This window comes from Salmo salar, chromosome 15 (assembly GCF_965601325.2).
Source record: "Salmo salar chromosome 15, fSalSal1, whole genome shotgun sequence".
Classification (NCBI taxonomy): Eukaryota; Metazoa; Chordata; class Actinopteri; order Salmoniformes; family Salmonidae; genus Salmo; species Salmo salar.
This window is the reverse complement of record NC_138305.1, coordinates 5,709,285-5,732,739: the sequence shown is the minus strand read 5'-3', so window position 1 is coordinate 5,732,739 and position 23,455 is coordinate 5,709,285. Positions and strand designations below refer to the sequence as shown.

Below are 23,455 nucleotides of genomic sequence, written 5' to 3'. Positions count from 1 at the left end.
GCGTTTTTCTGGATTTTTTTGTTGTTATTCTGTCTCTCACTGTTCAAATAAACTAAAAACTATAGACTGATCATTTCTTTGTCAGTGGGCAAACGTACAAAATCAGCAGGGGATCAAATACTTTTTTCCCCTCACTGTATACTTAAACTAAAGTCTTTATTCACTTATTAATAAGGAAAGCAGGTCACACCACATACACAAGTGAATGATGTGAGTGCTCTGCAATAATGAGGCTGGTCAACTTAACACTCTTGACTTGGGTTGAGAGCCCCGACACAAAGAATATCAAGATCTTTTATATGGCAAAGATACACCCGATTAGTCTACATGACAAACAACAGATGTGTGGAATTGGTCACAAGGTGAGATTTGATATATGAGAACGGAGTATCCCCCAGCCAGATAGCATTTGCTATGAAATAAATTAATAATTCACAGCAGACAGTATCTGCTGTGAAGACTGTAACCACTAGGTAGCCTAGTGTTTAGTGCGTTGGGCCAGTAACTGAAAGGTTGTTGGCTCAAATCCCGAGCTGCTCCTGAACAAGGCAGTTAAGGCCGTCATTGTAAATAAGAATTTGTTCTTAACTGACTTGCCTAGTTAAATAAAATAAAAATATATAAAAAAAACAGGGTTTGCCTCCAAAACGAGGTTCCTCTCAACCTAAGCCATCTCTCCCTGGTATATTACAGTCAGATCGGAGCAATTTCCCTCACATGAATGGAATGTAGCTTGTTAGGTTTATCACCTAAGGCATAGTCAATCTGCTGTCAGCGTTAACACACACACACACACACACACACACACACACACACACACACACACACACACACACACACACACACACACACACACACACACACACACACACACACACACACACACACACACACACACACACACACACACACGAGAGTTCTAAGAACCCTATTCTAATTACATTGAACAACCATTGATTTCAATAACAGTATTATAACGTAATTTTGTAATTTTGCCACCATAACTCTGCTAAATGACTTAAATGTAAATGTAAATGTAATAACTCTTATTAATTTTACATACATTTTATGTACAAAAGTATCCCTTCAAATTAGTGGATTTGGCTATTTCAGCCACACCCGTTCCTGACAGGTGTATAAAATTGAGCAGACAGCCATGTAATCTCCATAGACAAACATTGGCAGTAGAATGGCCTTACTGAAGAGCTCAGTGACTTTCAATGTGGCACCGTTGTAGGATACCACCTTTCCAACAAGTCAGTTCATCAAATTTCTGCCCTGCTAGAGCTGCCCCGGTCAACTGTAAGTGCTGTTATTGTGAAGTGGAAACGTCTGGGAGTAACAACGGCTCAGCCGCGAAGTGGTAGGCCACACAAGCTCACAGAACAGGTCCGCTGAGTGCTGAAGAGTGTAGCACGTGAAAATCATATGTCCTCGGTTGCAAATTTCTGTCCAAAAATGATGCCGAAAAATAGAATCCTGACTAGAACCCCAAAAATGTATCATATTACTCCAGTGCTAGCCTCTCTACACTGGCTTCCTGTTAGGGCTAGGGCTGATTTCAAGGTTTTACTGCTAACCTACAAAGCATTACATGGGCTTGCTCCTACCTATCTCTCCGATTTGGTCCTGCCGTACTTACCTACACGTACGCTATGGTCACAAGACGCAGGCCTCCTTACTGTCCCTAGAATTTCTAAGCAAACAGCTGGAGGCAGGGCTTTCTCCTATAGAGCTACATTTTTATGGAATGGTCTGCCTAACCATGTGAGAGAAGCAGACTCGGTCTCGACCTTTAAGTCTTTACGGAAGACACATCTCTTCAGTAGGTCCTACGATTGAGTGTAGTCTGGCCCAGGGGTGCGAAGGTGAACGGCAAGGCACTGGAACAACGAACTGCTTTGCTGTCTCTGCCTGGCCGGCTCCCCTCTCTCCACTGGGATTCTCTGCCTCTGACGGGGGGCTGAGTCACTGGCTTACTAGTGCTCATCAATGCCGTCCCCAGGAGGGGTGCGTCACTTGAGTCACAGACGTGATCTTCCTGTCCGGTTTTGCTCCCCCTTGGGCTCGTGCGGTGGAGGAGATATTGGTGGGCTATATACTCAGCCTTGTCTCAGTGTAGTAAGTTGGTGGTCTGTTGATATCTCTCTAGTGGTGTTGGTGCTGTGCTTTAGCAAAGTGGGTGGGGTTATATCCTGCCTGGTTGGCCCTGTCCGGGGGTATCGTCAGACGGGGCCACAGTGTCCCCTGTTCCACCCCTGTCTCAGTCTCCAGTTTCCAGTATCTATGCTGCAATAGTTTATGTGCCGGGGGGCTAGGGTCAGTCTGTTATAATTCTCCTGTCTTATCTGGTGTCCTGTGTGAATTTAAGTATGCTCCCTCTAATTCTCCCTCTCTCCCTCCACTCCCGGAGGACCTGAGCCCTAGGATCATGCCTCAGGAATACCTGGCCTGATGACTCCTGGCTGTCCCCAGTCCACCTGGTCATGCTGCTGCTCCAGTTTCAACTGTTCTGCCTGTGGCTAGGGAACTGTGAGAGCAAAATGACAAGATTATGTTATAATACTGTTTATACATCGAATAGCTTTGATGAGTACTTCCTCATCTGTGTGAACTGAGAGGAGACTAAAAACCAACAGCTGGCATTCCAGAGATGTGGTGGGTGTAACCGAGATAGCCTGGAGGAGTAGAGCGTAATCCTTCATTGTCTCATTACCTCATCCTGGCATCTGGGAAACTAAGCCGAGATGGTGTTAAAACCACACCAGAGGTAGATAACCAGGAGATGAGACCGAAGTGGCATGGGAGGGGTGGAACCAGCCACGAATAAGCATTTTTAGTGTCAGCTATATAACAAATCTGTAAAGGTTAACCTCTTACATCTAGACGTTCCGCTAGCGGAACACCTGCTCCAATATCCAATGATGGGCGTTGCGCGAAATACAAATTCCTCTAAAATCCGAAAACTTCAATTTTTCAAACATATGACTATTTCCCAGCATTTTAAAGACAAGACTCTCCTTTATCTAACCACACTGTCCGATTTCAAAAAGGCTTTACAGCGAAAGCAAAAAATTAGATTATGTCAGCAGAGTACCAAGCCAGAAATAATCAGACACCCATTTTTCAAGCTAGCATATAATGTCACGAAAACCCAGAAGACAGCTAAATGCAGCACTAACCTTTTACAAACTTCATCAGATGACACACCTAGGACATTATGTTACACACAGCATGCATTCTTTTGTTCAATAAAGGTCATATTTATATATAAAAACAGCATTTTACATCGGCGTCTGACGTTGACTAACTATTTTCCCCTCAAATGCGTTCCGGGAAACAGTGCATCATTCCCTTTATTACTATTCGAAAACAATTTTTTAAATTTATATTGTCAATCTAACATTTATAGATGAATATCTCTTGAGAACACCTGTCATACCAGATTTTAAATTAACTTTACTGGGTAATCACACTTTGCGATAAAAGGAGATGCGATACTCAGAAAATGAGCCTGGAAAACTAGCGCCGCGCCATCTTGGCACAATCGCAAGTCACATCTGATCTTGTATAATATTGTCAATAATCGCCTACCTTTAGTTGTCTTCATCAGAAAGCACTTCCAGGAATCCCAGGTCCACAACAGATGTATTTTCGGTCGAAAAATTCCATCCTTCATGTTCCATTAGCCTGCTGTTGGTAGCGTGTCTCCAACTGCTCCGACGTGCACGGGACAGTAGTTTCGGAAAATTTACTTTTTTCCTCCACTAGGTTCGTTCAAACATGTCAAACGTTGTAAAACATTAATCTTCGGGCCTGTAGCATCTAGAGAGCCAATAAGATTCGACGGGGACGGTTGCAGAGTGTTTTAAAACTTTTCCAAAGGTGGGGGTAGACTGGGCCGCCGACGTCATAATGGTGATGGCCCATCCCCTGTGACCAATTTCCAATGCGTCTCATTCACTGAGTTTCGACTGTATAAGGCTCAAACCACTGTGAAAAGACTGGGGACATCTAGTGGAAGCAATAGGAAGTGCTCAGTGAACCATTGCTCATGGTGTGATTAATAGGCAAAGTGATGAAGTCGAGTCCACAATTCAGAACTCCACTTCCTGTTTCAATCGGTCTCGGGGTTTTGACTGCCATATGAGTTCTGTTATACTCACAGACACCATTCAAACAGTTTTAGAAACTTTAGGGTGTTTTCTATCCATATATAATAAGTATATGCATGTCCTAGCTTCTGAGTTTGATTAGTAGGCCGTTGAAAATGGGAACGAATTTTCTTTCAAAATGCGCTGTGGCGCCCCCTATCCTAGGGTATCCTTAAGAGGGCTCTCGGCAACACAACTGTGCGGTCGACAGCTTCATTATTGCAATAATTAAATCGATAATAAATAAAGATGATTGTTTGAAGAAATTACAGTCTCTCTCATTTGATTAGAATATTCCACAACAGAACCCTGAGCTGTTCACCGTACATGCTACCTTGTCCCGGACATGCTGTTTGAGTCTCTCTACCGCACCTGCTGTCTCAACCTCTGAATGCTTGGCTATGAAAAGCCAACTGACATTTACTCCTGAGGTACTGACCTGTTGCACCCTCTAAAACCACTGTGATTATTATTTGACCCTGCTGGTCATCTGTGAACATTTGAACATCTTGAAGAACAATCTGGCCTTAAATGGCTATGTACTCTTATAATTTCCACCCGGCACAGCCAGAAGAGGACTGGCCACCCCTCAGAGCCTGGTTCCTCTCTAGGTTTCTTCCTAGCTTCCTGCCTTTCTAGGGAGTTTATGATAGCCACCGTGCTTCTACATCTGCATTGCTTGCTGTTTGGAGTTTTAGGCTGTGTTTCTGTACAGCACTTTGTGACATCTGCTGATGTAAAAAGAGCTTTATAAATACATTTGATTGATTGGTTGATTAAGATATTGTTGAGGAATTGCACTTACAAACTATCTTATGAACTTCTTATTTTTATTCTTAAGATGCTTCTTAAGTTTTTTGCTTAACCTCACTAGGGTAGGGGGCACTATTTTCACCACCGGATGAAAAGCGTGCCAAAACTAAACTGCCTGCTACTCAGGCCCAGAATCTAGGATATGCATATAAGTAGATTTGGATAGAAAACACCCCAAAGTTTCTAAAACGGTTAAAATAATGTGTGAGTATAACAGAACTGAAATGGCAGGCAAAAACCTGAGGAAAATCCATCCAGGAAGTGACATTACTTTGAAATGGCTGTTTTTCCAATGAAAGCCTATCCACCATTTAAAGGGATAGGACCCAGATTCCATTCCCTATGGCTTCCACTAGTTGTGAACAGTCTTTAGACATTGTTTCAGGCTTTTATTCTGAAAAATGAGGGAGAATGACAACATTGAGTGAGTGGACCCTGGGATAGCCTCAGAGCTGGTTACTGCGCGAGACTGAGAGCGCGCCTTTCTTGTTTTTCTTTAATATTGACGACGCTATTGTCCGGTTGAAATATTATCGATTATTTAGGCTAAAAACAACCTGAGGATTGATTATAAACATCGTTTGACATGTTTCTATGAACTTTATGGATACTATTTGGAATTCGTCTGCCTCTTTGTGACTGCATTTGAGCCATTGGTTTACTGAACAAAACGCGCCAACAAAATTGAGGTTTTTGGATATAAAGTGGGACTTTTTCAAACAAAACAAACATTTATTGAGTAACATGGAGTCTTGTGAGTGCAACCATATGAAGATCATCAAAGGTAAGTGATTAATTGTATTGCTATTTCTGACTTTCGTGACTAATCTAATTGGCTGGTAACTGTACGTAATGTTTTGTGTGCTGAGCGCTGTCCTCGATAATCGCATGGTTTGCTTTCACCGTAAAGCCTTTTTGAAATCTGACATGGCGACTGGATTAACAAGAAGTTAAGCTTATTTTGATGTATAACACATATATTTTTAAGAATGTTAAATATTTGAATTGAGTATTTTTGAATTTCGCGCTCTACAATTTCACTGGATGTTGGCCAGGTGGGACGCTACTGGCCCACACCCCCTAGAGAGGTTAAGAAGTGTTTTGTGAATCTGGGCCAAGGTCTTGTCTCGGTGTCAGATACATTTCTACTCGGTCTCGACCAGGTCTCGGACCAGCGGAGTTAAAAACATTTTTTTTTTTTAAATCTATATTATCCGCTTCCATTAACCTCTATGGGCTATGTGGGACGCAAGCGTCCCACCCCTGGTACACCCTATCAACAACAGGTGAAATATCAAGAGCGCCAAATTTGAAAACAATTAAATGTCATAATTCAAATTTCTCAAACATAAAAATATTTACGTTCGTTCAAACATGTCAAATGTTGTATAGCATAAATCATTAGTGCCTTTTTTAACCAGAACATGAATAATACTCAAGGCGGACGATTGCATTCTCTTTTAAAACGTATTGGAACGAGAGTACCCAACATGAACTCGCGCGCCAGAGTCTAATCGGCCACCACCGTTGCAAGGCTCTTGTTCGGTCAGATCTCACAGTATAAGACTCAAAACACTTGTAAAGACTGGTGACATCTAGTGGAAGCCATAGGAAGTGCTCAACGATTAATAAGCCCGTGTGTTTCAATGGCATAGGCTTAAAGGTAATTCAACACATCAGGTATCCACTTCCTGTCAGAATTTGTCTCAGGGTTTTGACTGCCATATGAGTTCTGTTATACTTACAGACACCATTCAAACAGTTTTAGAAAATTCAGAGTGTTTTCTATCCAAACCTGAACAATAATATGCATATTCTAGCTTCTGAGTTGGTGTAGGAGGCAGTTAAAAATGGGCACATATTTTTTTCAAAATTCTCAATACTGCCCCCTAGCCCCAACAGGTTTTAAGTCAGCGCATAAAACTGCTTTGACCAGGCCAAATATATACACTCATTTGTTGAAACAAAAATATCTTAACACCCTTATCTATTAGGTTCGCCATGTTTGCACAATGGCGAACCTATAGGCCTCTAGTATGTGACAGGTTGGTGATTCTGTAAAGGATAGCAACCGTAATACCAGCCAGCGTACTCGTGTAGGAGAATGCTGTGGTGGGAAGTAAATATTAGTTGAATACTATACTGTTTAATTAGACTTACTATGCTGTTTAACTTAGAGAATTGCCCATTGTAATATGTTAGTATTTTGCTGATACAGGCTTGTGTTGTGTGGGTACGACTGCAGTTAGTGACTTCCTGTTTTCACAATCTACAGGAACTTAGATGTGTGGAAATATGCAGGAAGGAACATACAATGGTGGCAACGTCAGCTTTGTTAATCTGCACAGACAAGCTAAATGTAGGAGAGTGCACTTTTTGTAAAAAAACACAAAAGGGACACTTTATTTTCAGTGTGCTTTGCGTATACTCACGTCTTAATCCCTACTGATGCGTATCAAAGTAGTGTAGTGGAGGTATAGGACTTATCCCGAGTGGGGCAGCGGTCTAAGGCACTGCATCTCTGTGCTAGATGCGTCACAACAGACACCCTGGTTCGGTTCCAGGCTGTATCACAACCGGCATTGATTGAGAGTCCTATAGGGCGGCACACAATTGGCCCAGCGTCGTCCGGGTTTGGCCGGTGTAGGCCGTCATTGTAAATAAGAATTTGTTTTTAACTGACTTGCCTAGTTAAATAAATATATATATTTAAAAAAAAAAAATCAATGATGTAGAACAATAGAGAAATCATGCACAAAGTAGCCTTTACAATCAAAAAGCACGTGAAATATATTTACACACACAGCCTAGTTTCAGTGGAATATCATCCACAGGCAGCAAGAGTGTGCAGTTCTCAACTGGTTTTGGCATGGAGCAGCTCACAGAAGAATGACATCGGTAGCTGGTATGGAAGGAAAGACCTTTCAACTGATGATATCTACCAGTAAATGCTAACTAAGACAACAATGGGTGTGCAAACCAGGTATTAAAAAAGTATAGTCCAAAGTGTTGGTTAGTAGGCTATTTGTGATGTGCAATTGTCATCATGCTCTGTTTGCATCAGGGGTGTAGACATGGATGGGCCTGGGTGGACAGAGGCCCACTCACTGGGGGAGACGGGCGTAGACATGGACGGGCCTTGGTGGACAGAGGCCCACCCACTGGGGAGACAGGGGCGTAGATATGGATGGGCCTGGGTGGACAGAGGCCCACTCACTGGGGAGACAGGGGCGTAGATATGGATGGGCCTGGGTGGACAGAGGCCCACTCACTGGGGAGACAGGGGCGTAGATATGGATGGGCCTGGGTGGACAGAGGCCCACCCACTGGGGAGACAGGGGCATAGATATGGATGGGCCTGGGTGGACAGAGGCCCACCCACTGGGGAACCAGGACCTGACAGACCCACCCAATCAGATTGAGGTGTGGACTTATACCAACATTTCAAAAAATATATATGTATTAAGAAAAGGTGTGATTTTGAGTGAAAAACAGAAGAATCATACAGGGAAACAGGACTTTTCCCACAGGGAGCCTTTTCTTTTGCTGGGCGGGCCGTTTGGGAACTTATTGACAAAATTAGAGTATACCCACATCTCCAGGCACCACTACACCCCTGGATAGGGCCGATGGAAAGACAGCAGTCACACAGCACGATGTTAAAGCCCCACTACACCCCTGGATAGGGCCGATGGAAAGACAGCTGTCACACAGCACGATGTTAAAGCACCACTACACCACTGCATAGGGCCGATGGAAAGACAGCAGTCACACACAGCATGATGTTAAATCCCCACTACACCACTGCATAGGGCCGATGGAAAGACAGCAGTCACACACAGCACGATGTTAAATCCCCACTACACCACTGCATAGGGCCGATGGAAAGACAGCAGTCACACACAGCACGATGTTAAAGCACCACTACACCACTGCATAGGGCCGATGGAAAGACAGCAGTCACACACAGCACGATGTTAAAGCCCCACTACACCACTGCATAGGGCCGATGGAAAGACAGCAGTCACACACAGCATGATGTTAAATCCCCACTACACCACTGCATAGGGCCGATGGAAAGACAGCAGTCACACACAGCACGATGTTAAAGCACCACTACACCACTGCATAGGGCTGATTGAAAGACAGCAGTCACACACAGCATGATGTTAAATCCCCACTACACCACTGCATAGGGCCGATAGAAAGACAGCAGTCACACACAGCATGATGTTAAATCCCCACTACACCACTGCATAGGGCCGATGGAAAGACAGCAGTCACACACAGCATGATGTTAAATCCCCACTACACCACTGCATAGGGCCGATGGAAAGACAGCAGTCACACACAGCACGATGTTAAATCCCCACTACACCACTGCATAGGGCCGATGGAAAGACAGCAGTCACACACAGCATGATGTTAAAGGATAAGCACTCCATAATCTCGGACATAATAAGCCAGTATGTCCCAATCATAACAATACAAAAACACAACTATTAAGCATTTCACAATCAAAATATACAACAATTACTTCCCATCTCACGTTTAGCACACAAAGTAACTGATTACCTAAAGTTGAAAATGGAACTGACAGCGTGTTAACTACTTTGCAGATATGAACCAAACAGACTATCATAATATCAGTCAAAAATATAAAATTCCCAGTTTCTTCTACAAGAGGTTTTAGAAATAGGTTCTATTTGACTCAGCGTTCCATGACGTACACTAAGGCATTGTTGGCAGAATTGATGGATGCAGTTCAATGCATGATTAATATAATTCACCAATACATTTCTTGGTAGTCCAAAAAATATTGCTATCAGGTTGTAAATCCCAGCTGACCTGGTACATTGTTTGCTGCCTCCATTCGGGATGCACTGTTTCAGTTTCAATGACTCAATATTTTGGACAAAAACTGACAAATGTAAATAAGGCTGGGAATATCAATACAATCAAACTAGCAAGGGAAGTGATCACAAGTCGGTCATAACGTGGCAAATAGGCTAGCGTATCTATTTATGTAGCAAGCTAAAAACACTGAGCCTGACGTTCGCTAGATAGCTAACTTACTGCTAGGAGGATGTCATGCCATTGGATGAGTGGGTGAGTTACTGACTTTTCCCCCTCATATCGTTTTTCGGTGGTTATACACAGATGTCATTTGGTTAGCTAACAAGAACTTGTATGACTGTTAACCAATTAGCATATCTCCTAGCAAATTAATTCTGGCTATCTACTACGATTTCAGAGTACTCTCGTCTGAGTGTGCCAGAGCGCAGAATAACTGATGCATTTACGAAGGCACAACTCCTCACTGAATAAGACCGGTGTCAGTAAACGTAGGCAAAGAAAGTAATAGTTAGTCAAGAATGCTATAGATAACATGTAAACAGCCTAGCTAACCAGCTCTGCTACAGCAAGTAAAATGGTCAAAGTGGTGTTCTCTCATTTGTGTCTATAAGTAGCTAGCTAGCAAGCTAGCCAACTTTAGCCAGTTAGCTTTGGTGCTTGGTTGGGACAAGCATGCATTGGCAGGTAAGCTGCAGAAGGACGAGGAAGCTACAATTCCCCATCGTTTATCAGTGCAATTTTGATGGCCAACTAAAAAAGTTTTAGGGGGTTTATCTAATGTTACTTCGTTAGATTTTATCTCATCTTGCTCCGGCTAGCGTTAGTTGTTGATCTTGTTGATGTGTATAACTGAGAGAGAGAGAGAGAGCCTGCCTACCTTTTCATGGTTGTTTGATCAATAGGACTGTAAAGTTCCCAAATGTAAGAGGACTCCTGTGGTGTTTCTATAGTTGCAGAAATTCATTCAGGTGTATTTTGTGGCTTTTGGCGTATGCATTCTAATGATCTAAAGTCGCCCTGTTGCAACTGCGTGTAAACATACACTCCAGTTCAAATTGAATGATGTCAGCCCTGTGATGTAAATGGCTTGTTTATTTGTATAAAGGAGTACTGTACCTCTGATTGGCTATAGCCCACTGGTCTGTGTAGACTCCGGTCCTGGACAAGACAGATGGTTTTATTTGGTTTTATTTACTGCAGTGTCTATTAATGGTCCAAACGCACGGCCGTGTTCCCATTCTATATTAATATAGAATTTTCACAAATGCCTTAATATTCGTAATTCACAAACATTCTAAGAATTTATGAAAACGTGAAAATGTCCATATCTAAGTGGTCGCTTGTTTGTTTTTTTAAGTGTCATATTCTTCCTGCGGAGGTGTAAATGAACATTTTTTAATAAGATTTCATGTTGCTAAAATGCTGTCAGTTCCACTTTAAATTCAACAATGTTTCACACACAACTTATTTTCAAAGAGACGGCTAACAGGAAGTGACGCTGCAATAACAAACACAGTTCCATTCACTAGAGGAAGATCATTTGAAACTTAACTTATTGTTAGAAGTTATTCTTGGAAAGGGAAAAGCTAACAAATTAGCAACAACATCCTCTTTGATAAGACCTGCTGCAACTGCTGCAAACTAGCCTGCAACAAAAGCTAGCTAGCTAGACCGTGGGAAAACTACTGCTCGCTATTGCGCAGTGACCCGTTGGCCTTCAAGAAGGCAGAAGTTTCCATACATTTTTGTAAAAACGGTCCCACCCATTAAGTCAAAATGTGATTGGTTGATTCCACTGTCACTCCAAAATTGTGTCATAATACAGTTGAATGGCAAATGCCTTCATTTAGCTTCTGATGGCCTAGCCAATGGCTTACTTAGCTAGCTATATCTATCTCCCCAGAGACCAGCAAAGACAAATCCTGGTTGGATCGTTTTTGCTCTTCAGTGTTTACCCTTTACTTCCCAACCAAAACTGAAAAGATTAAATCAGAACATAATTGAAAATAATAATATAATTATATAATAATAATAATATATATTTTTTTAAATCCTTAGCCTGTTCTGAAGGCGTAAAAGGCCCATTGTTCCCCACTGTGTTTGGGTTAGTAATAATTTGTAGAGTGGCTCTATTTTACCCCAGAATGCATTTTTTCACTATTCTGAAAGTCTAAAGAATTCACATGTTGTTCTGAAATATGAACCCAGAAATACTGGACATTATAAACTCATATTATGGTGATTTGACAAAATTACAATCATGGTCTTGAATTGGACTCACATTTTTCTATTCTTGGTCTTGACTCGGTCTCGGACCCCTTGTCCCCTTCCGGTCTCGGTCTTGACTCAGACTCGATTATCTCCGTTCTTGGTCTTGAATTGGTCTCACTTTAGGTGGTCTCCAACACAACACTGTTAGTTAGCAAGGGTTTGAAGTAGATGCATCGGGCTTATTTTTATATGTTCAATGCCTCACTTGATTTCTTCAACTATATTGATGAACCCTGAAGATGGGACAAAGTGCATGACAAGTTTGCCCAGAGGAAGCCAGCTGTTCTCAACCCCTAGATTGCTCCATTCTTCCAAGAGCTCGCTGGGTTTGAATGAATACCTCTAGCGAGGTAAGTATATACTCACACAACACCAGCTTGATATGTCCCTTGTCTTTTTACCCACAGAGTAACAGCCCTGGTCTCTGTCTCTCTATTTTTTCATTTGTATGTCCTAATTAAAGGTGAGAAGTGCTGACTTCTATCTCCTGGAGAGTCTCCTGCCCAAACTGTCACGTTGTGTTTCACTGCCTCTGAACCCCTTTACCGCAACTAGAGTTGCACCGGATCATAGATCTAGGATTGTACACAATCTCAATTTTAACTCCAACTCCCTCTTTGTATCTCTCCCCCACACAACACACACAGAAGCACACAATTTGAATTTTAGTGTTGTATTGATGTTCTTATTTGGTTACATACAGTGCCATTCAAAAGTTTGGACACACCTACTCTTTCAAGGGTTTTTCTTTATCTTTACTATTTTCTACATTGTAGAATAATAGTGAAGACATCAAAACTATGAAATAACACATATGGAATCATGTAGTAACCAATAAAGTGTTAAATAAATCAAAGTATTCTAAATAAATCACCAACCGTGTCACCAGCAAAGTACCACCACACGATCACACCTCCTCCATGCTTCACGATGGGAACCACACATAAGGAGATAATCTGTTCACCTATTCTGTGTCTCACAAAGACACAGTGGTTGGAACCACAAATCTCAAATTTGGTCTCATCAACCCAAAGGACAGATTTTCACCGGTCTAATGTCCATGGCTCATGTTTCTTGGCCCAAGCAAGTCTCTTCTTCTTATTGGTGTCCTTTAGTAGTGGTTTATTTGCAGCAATTCGACCATGAAGGCCTGAGTCACGCAATCTCCTCTGAACAGTTGATGTTGAGATCTGTCTGTTACTTGAACTCTGAAGCATTTATTTGGGAAGCAATCTGACGTGCAGTTAACTCTAATGAACTTATCCTCTGCACCAGAGTTAACTCTGGGTCATCCTTTCCTGTGGTGGTCCTCATGAGAGCCAGTTTCATCATAGAGCTTGATGTTTTTTGCGACTACACTTGAAGAAACTTTCAAAGTTCCAAATGAAATGTTCAGTATTGACTGACCTTCATGTCTTTAGGTAATGATGGACTGTCATTTCTCTTTGCTTATTTGAGCTTATTTGAGCTGTTCTTGCCCGGATAGGCCTTCATTGTAAATAATAATTTGTTCTTAACTGACTTGGCTAGTGAAATAAAAATAAATACTTGTCACAAGACAACTGATTGGCTCAAAACACATTAAGAAGGAAAGAAATTCCACAAATTAACTTTTAAAAGGCACACCTGTTAATTGAAATGCTTTCCAGGTGACTACCTCATGAAGCTGATTGAGCCAAGAGCGCACAAAACTGTCATCAAGGCAAAGTAAAATATATTTTGATTCGTTTAAAACTGTTTTGGTTTCTACCTGATTCCATGTGTGTTATTTCATTGTTTTGATGTCTTCACTGTTATTCTACAATGTAGAAAATAGTAAAGAAAAACCCTGGAATGAGTAGGTGTGTCCAAACCTTTCACTGGTACTATGTATGTATGTATGTATGTATGTATGTATGTATGTATGTATGTATGTATGTATGTATGTATGTATGTATGTATGTATACTGCTCAAAAAAATAAAGGGAACACTTAAACAACACAATGTAACTCCAAGTCAATCACACTTCTGTGAAATCAAACTGTCCACTTAGGAAGCAACACTGATTGACAATACATTTCACATGCTGTTGTGCAAATGGAATAGACAACAGGTGGAAATTATAGGCAATAAGCAAGACACCCCCAATAAAGGAGTGGTTCTGCAGGTGGAGACCACAGAGCACTTCTCAGTTCCTATGCTTCCTGGCTGATGTTTTGGTCACTTTTGAATGCTGGCGGTGCTTTCACTCTAGTGGTAGCATGAGACGGAGTCTACAACCCACACAAGTGGCTCAGGTAGTGCAGCTCATCCAGGATGGCACATCAATGCGAGCTGTGGCAAGAAGGTTTGCTGTGTCTGTCAGCGTAGTGTCCAGAGCATGGAGGCGCTACCAGGAGACAGGCCAGTGCATCAGGAGACGTGGAGGAGGCCGTAGGAGGGCAACAACCCAGCAGCAGGACCGCTACCTCCGCCTTTGTGCAAGGAGGAGCAGGAGGAGCACTGCCAGAGCCCTGCAAAATGACCTCCAGCAGGCCACAAATGTGCATGTGTCTGCTCAAACGGTCAGAAACAGACTCCATGAGGGTGGTATGAGGGCCCGACGTCCACAGGTGGGGGTTGTGCTTACAGCCCAACACCGTGCAGGACGTTTGGCATTTGCCAGAGAACACCAAGATTGGCAAATTCGCCACTGGCGCCCTGTGCTCTTCACAGATGAAAGCAGGTTCACACTGAGCACGTGACAGAGTCTGGAGACGCCGTGGAGAATGTTCTGCTGCCTGCAACATCCTCCAGCATGACCGGTTTGGCGGTGGGTCAGTCATGGTGTGGGGTGGCATTTCTTTGGGGGGCCGCACAGCCCTCCATGTGCTCGCCAGAGGTAGCCTGACTGCCATTAGGTACCGAGATGAGATCCTCAGACCCCTTGTGAGACCATATGCTGGTGCGGTTGGCCCTGGGTTCCTCCTAATGCAAGACAATGCTAGACCTCATGTGGCTGGAGTGTGTCAGCAGTTCCTGCAAGAGGAAGGCATTGATGCTATGGACTGGCCCGCCCGTTCCCCAGACCTGAATCCAATTGAGCACATCTGGGACATCATGTCTCGCTCCATCCACCAACGCCACGTTGCACCACAGACTGTCCAGGATTTGGCGGATGCTTTAGTCCAGGTCTGGGAGGAGATCCCTCAGGAGGCCACCTCATCAGGAGCATGCCCAGGCGTTGTAGGGAGGTCATACAGGCACGTGGAGACCACACACACTACTGAGCCTCATTCTGACTTGTTTTAAGGACATTACATCAAAGTTGGATCAGCCTGTAGTGTGGTTTTCCACTTTAATTTTGAGTGTGACTCCAAATCCAGACCTCCATGGGTTGATAAATTGGACTTCCATTGATTATTTGTGTGATTTTGTTGTCAGCACATTCAACTATGTAAAGAAAAAAGTATTTAATAAGATGATTTCTTTCATTCAGATCTAGGATGTGTTGTTTAAGTGTTCCCTTTATTTTTTGAGCAGTAATATATATACACATACATATACTGTATATACATTGCATTCGAAAAGTATTCAGACCCCTTCACTTTTTCCACATTATCTTACGTTATAGCCTTATTAGAAAATCAATTCAATTGTTTTCTCCTCGTCAATCTACACACAATACCCCATAATGACAAAGCAAAAACAGGTTTAGACATTTTTGCAAATGTATTGAAAATAAAAATCTGAAATATCACATGTACATAAGTAATCAGACCCTTTGTTGAAGCACCTTTGGCAGTGATTACAGCCTGGAGTCTTCTTGGGTATGACGCTACAAGCTTGGCACACCTATATTTGGAGTGTTTCTCCCATTCTTCTCTGCAGATCGTCTCAAGCTCTGTCAGGTTGGATGGGGAGCGTCGCTGCACAGCTATTTTCAGGTCTCTCCAGAGATCTTCGATTAGGTTCAAGTCCGAGCTCTGGCTGGGCCACTCAAGGACATTCAGAGACTTGTCCCAAAGCCACTCCTGCGTTGTCTTGGCTGTGTATTTAGGGTCGTTGTCCTGTTGTATTGAGAATTTTCCAGAACATGTGTGGCCATTATACATTTCAGGATAGTCCGCAGGATGAGTGCACTCTATATGTGAGTCTGGGTCATTAGACGCCACTGGACATGCACCTGTCTGGGGAGTGGACATGACTGGTTATTTCTGTAACAAGTGGTGTGGCCTAATATGCACTGTTGCTATGGTTACACCTCTTGGGACTTTTCCAGAACATGGGTGTTCCTTTCAGAGGTTGACATATCTGGTTATGTCTGTAAAATGTATCTATGGACGGTTGCTATGGTCCTACATGCATGCACCTGTCTCAGTCGAGAACAAGTCTATCTTTTTGAACTAATGGTGTGGCTCTGCAGTTTCCCTAATATGAAACCAAACTAGAATTAGTGCCAGGCAATAAGATAACGGTGGCTAAATGCCAGAGGAGATGAGTCATTAAGAGGAATTACTCTGTGTGACTTAAGGAGGAAGAATGTAGAAGTCTGTGCCAAGACTGGAAATTGAGTTGTTTTCATGATCCAGCTCGGCTTTCATTATGTCGTAATAAAAGTATATTTGAACTCACAGGCTCTGGTGTTTGTGAAATATTATTGACTGAATATTTCCACGACAGTTGGAAGGTGAATCTTTGCCCTAGTTTGAGGTCCTGGGTGCTCTGGAGCAGGTTTCATCAAGGATCTCTCTGTACTTTGCTCTATTCATCTGTCCTTCGATCCTGACTAGTCCCCCAGTCCCTGCCGCTGAAAATCATTCCCACAGCATGAGGCTGCCTCCTGGTTTCCTCCAGATGTGATGCTTGGCATTCAGGCCAAAGAGTTCAATCTTGATTTAATCAGATCAGAGAATCTTGTTTCTCATGGTCTGAGAGTCCTTTAGGTGCTTTTTTGGCAAACTCCAAGTGGGCTGTCATGTGCCTTTTACTGAGGAGGGGCTTCCGTCTGGCAACTCTACCATAAAGGCCTGATTGGTGGAGTGTTACCGAGATGGTTGTACCTCTTGAAGGTTCTCCCATCTTCACAGAGGAACTCTGGAGCTCTGTCAGAGTGACTATTGGGTTCTTGGTCATCTCCCTGACCAAGGCCCTTCTCTCCTGATTGCTCAGTTTGGCCGGGTGGCCAGCTTTAGGAAGAGTCTTGGTGGTTCCAAACTTCTTCCATTTAAGAATGATGGAGGCCAATGTGTTTTTGGGGACATTCAATGCTGCAGAAATGTTTTCGTACCCTTCCCCAGATCAGTGCCTCAACACAATCATGTGTGGGACCTTTATGGACAATTCCTTCGAACTCATGGCTCGGTTTTTCCTGACATGCACTGTCCACTGTGGGACCATATATAGACAGGTATGTGCCTTTCCAAATCATGTCCAATCAATTGAATTTACCACAGATGGACTCCAATCAAGTTGTAGAAACATCTCAAGGATGATCAATGGAAACAGGATGTACCTGAGTTAAATTTTGAATCTCATAGCAAACGGTTTGAATAATTATGTAAATACGGTATTTCTGTCTTTTATTGTTTTTAATACATTTGCAAACATTTCTAAAAACCTGTTTTTGCTTTATTATTGGGTTATTGTGTGTACATTGAATACGGCTGTAATGTAACAAAATGTGGAAAGGTTGACCTCAGGTCTCCCCACTGGAAGACCGAGGTAGGGGGAGCAGGGGAATCTCTAACTTTGTACAGTACTAATGCAATTAGTAATGCAATTAGTTGTGCAATTTAGTTTGTGTGTTTCTTGTTTAAAGTGCAATCCTGTAATAATCAGGTTATCTTCTTTAGAAGTGTGTTATTCTATTTGTGCCTTTGTGTGATATAGGATTTGTGCAATTTAGTTTTATTCGTGTTTTTTTGTTAGGAATAGGGTAATAGTGTAATAATTCGATTATCTTTTTTTTTATCTGTATTTATATACAACAGTTTGTTTCAATTTGTCTTTGTTACTTCTTTTTTATATTTGAGTGTTATTTTTGTATATATATTTATATCGTTTTAAATGTTATGATTATTTAATTGTGTTGTTACAAATGTCTGAATAAAAATGTTAGTGCAGAATGGTGCTTTTTTCTTTTTGGGGCGGACCCTACAAGCTAGAACCGCCACTGGGACTTGGAAATATACACATATAGATTAGCCAAATTGTTTTACCTGAGCATAACCCCAAAACGAATGACTAATTAGACTACTATGTTGTTTATCATTGTGTTGTCATAGAGGACTAGTTGGGCTCGTTGCTTCGAGTTGAAATGGAAATTCTGCGCTCCTGGAATGGCATGCTTTGAGCACTATTGAAAAGTGCTATTTGCACGTGAAAAATGAATGCAATATGCTGCGTTTGCTATAAGCCTATTGCTTCCGTTTTTGTTGGTGACAGTTTGATAGCTCGACAATTTGCAGCTCTTTAAGTCTATAAAAAGTGCACGAGTTTGAGAATGTGTCCATTAGGCCTAAGGATTCTTTAATCAGCACGAATTAGATTGAGCAATAAAAGCCCCACTCGTGGTCTTCTTAAATTAAACCATTTAGGATAATAGTGGATAAGGTTATCCAAGCAACAACAATAACAATAACCTTCGATCAGTAAAAACAAATATAAATACAAATAAATTAATACAAATAGGCCGAAATGAAACGGAAGAAGGGCGCAACGAGAAGATTCAAGTGTGAAAGACACATATAGGCTTGCACACAATCGACAGCCTACATACGTTCACATCTTTCACATTTTCCTAAAGGTTAGCTGGCTATGTTCATTATAGACCATAAAATACAAGTTCGATATTAGTCTTCATACCGTTTTTAAAGATTCTAAAAAGCGGAGAGACGGTCGTGTAGCCTGGTGCGCGTCAGCAAAGTGCAAACCTCTATGTAATACTTTTTAAAAAAATGTAATCTGTGTTTTTACTCAATGTATAGACTAACTAATAGTACACCACGAAATAAGATCGAGTTAGTGCTTTAGTAGGTTTCTTACCTTCAAGAAATTATAACCAGAATGCTGTAGGCTCAACAGGTTTTCTTTGCTTTGGCTTTCATCCGTAATCGATGTAATATAAAGGCATTGAAAGCAGCCACGCCTATCCTGTCTGGGCACATCATCATCTGAAATCAAACTTTATTTATATAGTACATTTCTTACAACAAATGCATTTCAAGGTACTTCACAAATACAATAATAGAAGGTGAGAAAGATAAAACACAAAACGGTTCAAAGCATCGACATGAATACAAACTCAGAGATGATCGTCTAGGGAAGTTATGAATAAAAGGGAATCACATTCAGTATCAAATGCTTTTTAATAAGCACCGTAACCTAAAGCAGCAGGCATAGAAAAGACACCTGTTCGGAGTTCCCGCTGGTCAGGAGACTACAGCCTAATACAGACTGTTCTACGAAATATATTCCAAAAAGAAATGTATTCTGAGATATTGTGTTCCATTTTACGCTTGATTGTTGAAGACACTCCGATGTTCAGATGAAGGGAATTAAATGTCTATAAAGCTCTCCGCCGCGGCGCTCTACTCAAACAGCGGGGTGGCAAAGTCATTCAAAGCCTATACTTTATTACTCAGGATGTAATTTGCCAGAGATACTATAATATTGTTATTCAAACAAAAGCAGACAACCTCATAGTAGAATAGTTTATCTATGCAAGATAAATGTTCTTCTTGAGGGCACTCAAGTGGCAAGAGCAACAGGAGGGGAATATGTATTCTGATAAGCAGTCAATGCACATTCTAATATAATCACGGGTAAACACTTTTTGAAAGTAGTTTTGTCAAATGTCATTTATTTTGAAAGGCCGTTGTTAAAAAAAGAGGGGGATACCAGTTTTACATTGCTACCAATGTTTATGTATCTACTCCTTCAATTGAGCATGTGGCATCGTTTTACAGATGCAGAAATGTGAGTTATAGATCTCTCATTCTCATTGAAAGCCTAAGAAGTGGTTGATCTGTTCTTTGTGCTCTATTTCTATGGTTCCTGTTCTTAAATTTTACTTTCGGTTTTATTCACCGTCGCTCATTGTAATGGCTGGAATGGAATCAATGGAACATATAGAAACCACATTTTTTTTATTCCGTTCCATTAATTCCATTCCAGCCATTACAATGAGCCCGTCCTACTATAGCTCCTCCCACCAGCCTCCACTGACTTGGTTATATCCCTGCCACATATTATGTATGCATATTTCTCAGGTATTCTTGCCATTATGTTTATGTATATAATATTCCTTACTACTCTTTATGCATATTCTTTCCTGTATGTTTATGCCTATTTCCAGTTATTTCCTATTGGACAATGTCATTACTATGTTATTGGGGATTCATTGCATGTCTATTTTCTTTTCTCCTATGGAAACCACAACTAGGATTATAAACCACACATACTTATGCTACAATCTATTGTTGCTTCTGGCTCAGTTTCAGTTTAAAGTGTTAATGCAGGGATACTGGAGTGAGGGAGGTAGATATGTATAGGGGTAAGCATACTATATACAGGGTCAGTACCATATTAACAATGTACAGGGATACTGGAGTGATGGAGGTAGATATGTTTAGGGGTAAGGTGACTCGGCATCAGGATAGATGATAAACAGATTAGCATCAGCGAATATGATGATTGTATGTGAGTGCGTGTGTTTGTGTGTGTAGAGTCAGTATAAATGTGTATGCATGTTATGTGTGTGTGAGGATATGAAGTATATGTGTGTGTGTTGGAGTGTCAATGTGCATGAATATGTAGAGTCCTGTGAGTGTGCATAGCGACTAAATGCAAGGGTCAACTCAGATATTCTGTGTAGCCATGTTGGCTTAGGTACAGAAGCTGTTCAGGAGCCTGTTGCTGTCAGACTTGTTGCTCCGGTACCGCTTGCCGTGCGGAAGCAGAGAGAACAGTCTTTGGCTTGGGTGGCTGGGGTATTTAACATTTTCTGGGCCTTCCTTTCACACCGCCTGTTATAGAGATCCTCGATGGCAGGGAGCCCGGCCCCAGTCTTGTACTGGGCTGTCCACACCACCTTCTGTAGCGCCATGCGATCGAGGCCGGTGCTGTTGCCATTCTAAGCAGTAATGCAGCCAGTAAAGATGCTCTCAATGGTGCAGCTATAGAACTTTTTGAGGATCAGAGGGCCTGTCATGCCAAATAATGTCCCCCTGCCAAAAAGGGTACACCCCTGCGTCACAATGATGTTCAATGAGTTATAGCTTCCGTTGCTAGGGCTTTTGCTAGAACTTGCAAAATTCTGACCGACGTACGTAAGGGATCAAAGTGTCCGTTGCTATATTCTCTAGGTCTATTTCAGCTCATTAGCGCAAAATTATTACCTCAGAATCGCTCTCCAAGGACGGTGTTTTTGACGGTGACAACCTGCTCATTTGCTACTGCTTCAGGAGACCGAAAAGACTGGAAAGAAACCCTCTTTATTTACCATATATTTGTCTTTATATAAGAAAATATTGTTAAATAGGAAGGAATTATTTAAGCTGTTTTTAGATTGACATTGCTATTGCAACAACCCTGGGTTTATAAGCGCGGAAATCGATTCTGCCGCTCGAGCATGTTTTTGCGGCACAGTCGATAGCGCGCAGGACTTCGGGCTAGATGGTCGAGGGTTCGAGACCTGCTCCCTGCCTGTTTCATTACACTACCTCATTACGTATTTACCTCAGCCTGCCTAGACAGCTAGCTAGCGAGCCAGACAGTTTTACTTAGCTAACGTTATCTAGCTAGCTAACTGTTATTGTAGCTTTCTGTTTGTATGTAGCTGGCATTCCAATGCCATCCCTCGAGGAGATTTTATTTTATCTTTCCAACCAGGTGAAGTACTATGAAGGCACCACTGATCTCGACAAGGGGCGCAACATTCGTTGGGGGCAGAGAAATTCACAATTCGGGTTAACGTTAAGCAGGTAACTTCTATTACATATCTGGAAGGATTTCGTTATGTACAACCATTTTCAACAACCATTTTCCATCTAGCTAGTTGGTCATCTACATGTTGCTAGGTGTCTTCTCTAAACAGAGAGACACAGACAGACAGACTGTCATGTCCTGACCATTGTAAGAGGTCATTTTCTATAGTAGAGTGGTCAGGGCGTGACAGGGGGTGTTTTGGGTGGTTTTTCTATGTTTAGTTCTAGTTTGTCTTTCTATGTTGGGGTTGTTTGGGTTGATCTCCAATTGGAGGCAGCTGATCCTCGTTGTCTCTAATTGCAGGTCATATTTAAGTTGATGTTTGTCCCACCTGTTTTTGTGGAAGATTAATCTTTTGAGTAGTGTGGTTTCCTCTCTGCGTCACGGTTTGTTGTTTTTTGTGTTTCAAGTATTTAGTGTATTGCATTTAGTTTCACGGAATATATAAATATGTGGAACTACGAACACGCTGCATTTTGGTCCGATCCTTTGAACAGCTGTGACACAGACAGACAGAGAAAGAGAGAGACAGGATGAAAGTGAGAAAGGATGAAAGCGAGAGAGGGAAAGAGAGGTAGGAAGAGAGACACAGAGAGCGAAAGACAGCAGTGCAAATGTACTTAGAGTTGAGTATTTCAACAACTCTTGTCTTCTAACTTGTTAGGCAATCAGATATACCTACAGGGGAAGAATGGCCGACACATAGGAGGGTGATTTTCACTGAGGAGAAGGAGGCCATGTTGGCCCGAGATGCATGCTGGCCATTTCGGAGTGAAGCACATGATTGCCAAAATCAACCTACGCTTCTTCTGAGCGTGGTATTGTCAAGGATGTGGACAGCTGGGCAAGTGAAATAACCTTTTGTTTATCAATCACATTCTATTATATCTGAAATGATTTTATGATTTCAATGAATGTCATATTAGAGAGCACACAATGTTTCATTTTGTCACCTTGTGCTTAAAGGTCAGTACCCTGTCTATCCTGACAGAAGTTTGAGAGGGTGAAGACTGTGGCGCCAGAGTTGAAGCCTATCAGTTGTTTCACCATGGCACATGATCGGTAAGTGGCACAATTGACATTTTGCCCTGATAATGTTTTGTGTAATGGTTCAATATTATAGAATGTGTGTGTGTCAGTATCATTACACTTTTGAAAATCTGGATACTATCACACAGACACAGGTAAGAATGAAGTAGTCTTCACTCTAACACTTTAAATGTTAGGGGTTGACCTCATTTGATCCTTCACGAAATCCAGGAATGGCAACAGCTGGTGTCTGACAGTGGGTGGAGGGAATGCTAGTTAAGGTCAGTAAAGGAAGAGTATGTGCTTAACTCTAAATTCCCTTCTGTGACCCATTAAAAAGGGTGCTTGGAACCAAAAATAGATTTTTGTTTTGTATGATACC

At 41.9% G+C, this 23,455-nt stretch overlaps 1 protein-coding gene across 9 annotated transcripts in view; it reads right to left on the bottom strand.

Moving 5' to 3' along the window:
* LOC106570865 (uncharacterized) overlaps positions 1 to 19,207 on the bottom strand; it is a 31,051-nt gene extending 11,844 nt beyond the window's left edge. For 5 of the 9 annotated variants that reach the window (XR_014380576.1, XR_014380574.1, XR_014380575.1 and 2 more), the window contains exons 1-2: positions 19,102 to 19,207; positions 12,106 to 12,236 (exon numbers count right to left, since the gene is read on the bottom strand). The gene's annotated coding sequence lies outside the window, so the exon portion shown is untranslated. Of the gene's footprint in view, positions 1 to 2,446; positions 2,531 to 12,105; positions 12,237 to 19,101 lie in introns of all 9 variants that reach the window. The other 4 variants (XM_045695371.2, XM_045695374.2, XM_045695373.2 and 1 more) reach the window with 4 other exon arrangements.
* Positions 19,208 to 23,455: the final 4,248 nt, after the last annotated feature.